At 41.8% G+C, this 2,871-nt stretch overlaps 1 pseudogene; it reads left to right on the top strand.

The window, feature by feature from the left end:
• The first annotated feature begins 824 nt into the window (after positions 1-824).
• On the top strand, positions 825-2,110 carry LOC140245503 (uncharacterized; annotated as a pseudogene).
• The last annotated feature ends 761 nt before the right edge of the window (positions 2,111-2,871 follow it).

The raw sequence follows: 2,871 nt of genomic DNA, 5'->3' as shown, positions 1-2,871 counted from the left end.
CGCGCTATTTCATTTCTTATTCACATCAGCCCGAAGAGAATCAGCCCGAATTTTTGTCGAGCTAATTCGACAGCTGAGTATGTGCAAACAGCATAAGTAATGTGTGTGCTCTCTCAAAAATTCCTCGTGATTTGTGTTTAGTTTGCCTCGATCGATCGGGTCACACACGCTAGGCATAATGGGATGCATCGCGCTAATTTCTCGAGTCGTTTTCACTTTATCAAATAGCGCGCTACTATCCCGCTATTTCAGAAATTTCCCGAGTTGGACTCGAGAAATTTTCTCGATCAGAGCGATACAATTAGCGCGTTAATTTGTGTTCACATTATCAAATAGCGCGCTATTTCGCTATTGGGAAAATTTCCCAAGTCAGAAAATAGCGCGCTATTTCGAAACATCGGGCTGATGAGAAAACGCCTTATGCGAAGGAGTGTTTGCAATCTGATAAGGGGATCAAACAATGGTATGTTCGCAATTAAATGCAGTCTAGAGCATGGTATTACATTTTGTGCACAATGCAGATAGGCCTATGTCCCTACCCCCCTACCCCCAATGCACATCCACACACAACAGACGCAACAACAACAACAACAACAACAACAACAACAACAACAACAACGAAGTTCTGGGGGTCCCTATTCCTGGGTGGACTTTAAATGTTACCCCTTATTCGTGCTACATGACTCTCTGACAGAAACGGGGCGTGAACACGGAATGAACGCAGTATACATCAGAAGGTATATTATCGGTACTCACCGACTCCGTTATAGGTAGGGTAAACCATTCAAACGTTCAGCTGTTTGCATCCTTTAGAGGAAGAAAAGATGTCTTCCAGTGAAGATGGGTCAAGGGTCATCATGTGGTGCGTCCCAAGAACCATCTCGAGCGCTTTAACGAAATGCCTGAGTGCATGAGGAGGCATTCCAAAAAGCATGCCAAATCTTCAGTGCTGATGTGCAATCTCGACTGGATCCAAAGCGCCTTGCGTGAGTTCTGTCATTTGACTGGCGGTAGTTTTTGAGGAATTTGTTCCTTTTTACATCCCACGAACTAGTGATATCATCTGTTTTACACTCAGTCGGTGGAGCATAACCACTGCAGGCAATACACATGCAGCACTGCTAAATAATGTTTAAAAAAAATAATTCACATGCAAGAGAATCCAGTAAGACAAACTGAACCTGAACCTTGATAGAAACCAAAGGCAATTGATGGAGCGTTATTCTCACCTTTTATCAATCGAAGATGTGAAAGATTTGCCTTTTTAACGATAAAATAATGTTGCTTTGCCTGGTGCCACCACAGTCTCCGTAAAGATACACTATATCTCTCGGATAACGACAAGGAAGATGACATAGAATGCTGTATATAGGCATAGATGTAGGCCTTACTAAAAGTGAGTGTGAATTAATGACACTCTTTAGAGAGTCTAAACCTCGTTTAGCTAAATGTGTCATTACTCTTATTTTATCTCATCTTATCATACCGTATACATGCGTCGATCATGCCCTTGAGACGGCTACTAGTAAACACGTCTTCGTAAAGGACATGGGTTCAGGCATCGCTGGCTGCCGCGATGCTTTCCAGTACATTCCGAGCGGTTTCAAGCACACGTTTCTAATCCGCAATCCAGTCCGCTCGATCAACTCGTATCGACAAGCGATGTTCACGCACTTTTCCCGACTCGGACTTCTCGAAGGCGAAGCTGCTATCGAGCGGACGTACGATATCGAACGCGAAGACAAGTACTTTCCACCAGGGTATTACATAAAGGAACTACAATGTCTGGAAGTACGTCAAACATAATATCGATAGCGATCCTGTCGTTATCGATGCTGACGATTTCTTGACGAGGCCAGCGGAAGTCCTAAGCGCGTATTGCGCAGCAGTGGGACTCCACACCGAGTCACTCCTAAAATGGAAGACGTGGAAAGCTGCCGGTGACAGCCTTGAGCAGGATGTTGTCACTTTCTATGGGAGAGCAATAAGGAGCAGCGAATTTCTGCCCCAGAGTAAGTTACCTGATCACCTGACCCCTGACGTCATCCGTTGTTCAAGCAAGGTCATGGTGTATTTCAAGGAGATGTACGACAGTAGACTTAGGGTATAGTCGAAGTATACACCTACTACTACCTACTACTATACAGATTACTCTGTGACTTGAAAAAAAAAATCTCTCCCACTGTGATTGAGATACACGATTATTGCTGGTCTGCCTACGTATCGAGATTACCAAACTATAAGATAAAACAAAGCAACAAAAGAAAAATCAATATGAGTGATTGAACACACCAATGGAACGACAACTAATTCCTCGGCAAAAAAAAAAAAGTACGGCGTGTCGTTGCCTAAGATTAAAAAAAAAAAAGAAATCCACGGAAGATTAACTAATAAGAATGACCAGTGGTTTGGCTGGTAATGTTTCTAAATATGAAGTGAAATTTTTGAGGGAAAGTTGACACCTTCGTTGGTGGCAGGAAAAGTACTTGCCGCCCTCCTTTTTCTCTTTCGTCTGGTCTTTGTTCTATTACCAGGTAAAATTATCGTATAATAAACAGTGTCGTCTTTCTGTTATCCTTGTGTCTGTGTAAAGTCAAAAGAACATCTTGAATCGGTTACAATTCGTTATTCCGAAGGTTCGTTAATTCGAACATGAAATAAGGTTCGTTAATTCAAAAATCAGACAAGGTTCGTTACTCCCATGGTTCGTTAATCCGAAAATGAAATCATGATCTTTTATTCCGAAGGTCTGAAAAAAAAAAAGGTTGGTTACTACGAAAATTTGTTAATCGGAAAGTGAAACAACTATATCAGTAAAAGGTTTGTTAGTATGCACACATCTTCTTTTCATTTTTGGATTTACTAAACAAA

This window comes from Diadema setosum, chromosome 22, assembly GCF_964275005.1.
Source record: "Diadema setosum chromosome 22, eeDiaSeto1, whole genome shotgun sequence".
Classification (NCBI taxonomy): domain Eukaryota; kingdom Metazoa; phylum Echinodermata; class Echinoidea; order Diadematoida; family Diadematidae; genus Diadema; species Diadema setosum.
The sequence above is the reverse complement of the archived record's forward strand: the minus strand, read 5'-3'. Positions and strand labels throughout refer to the sequence as shown.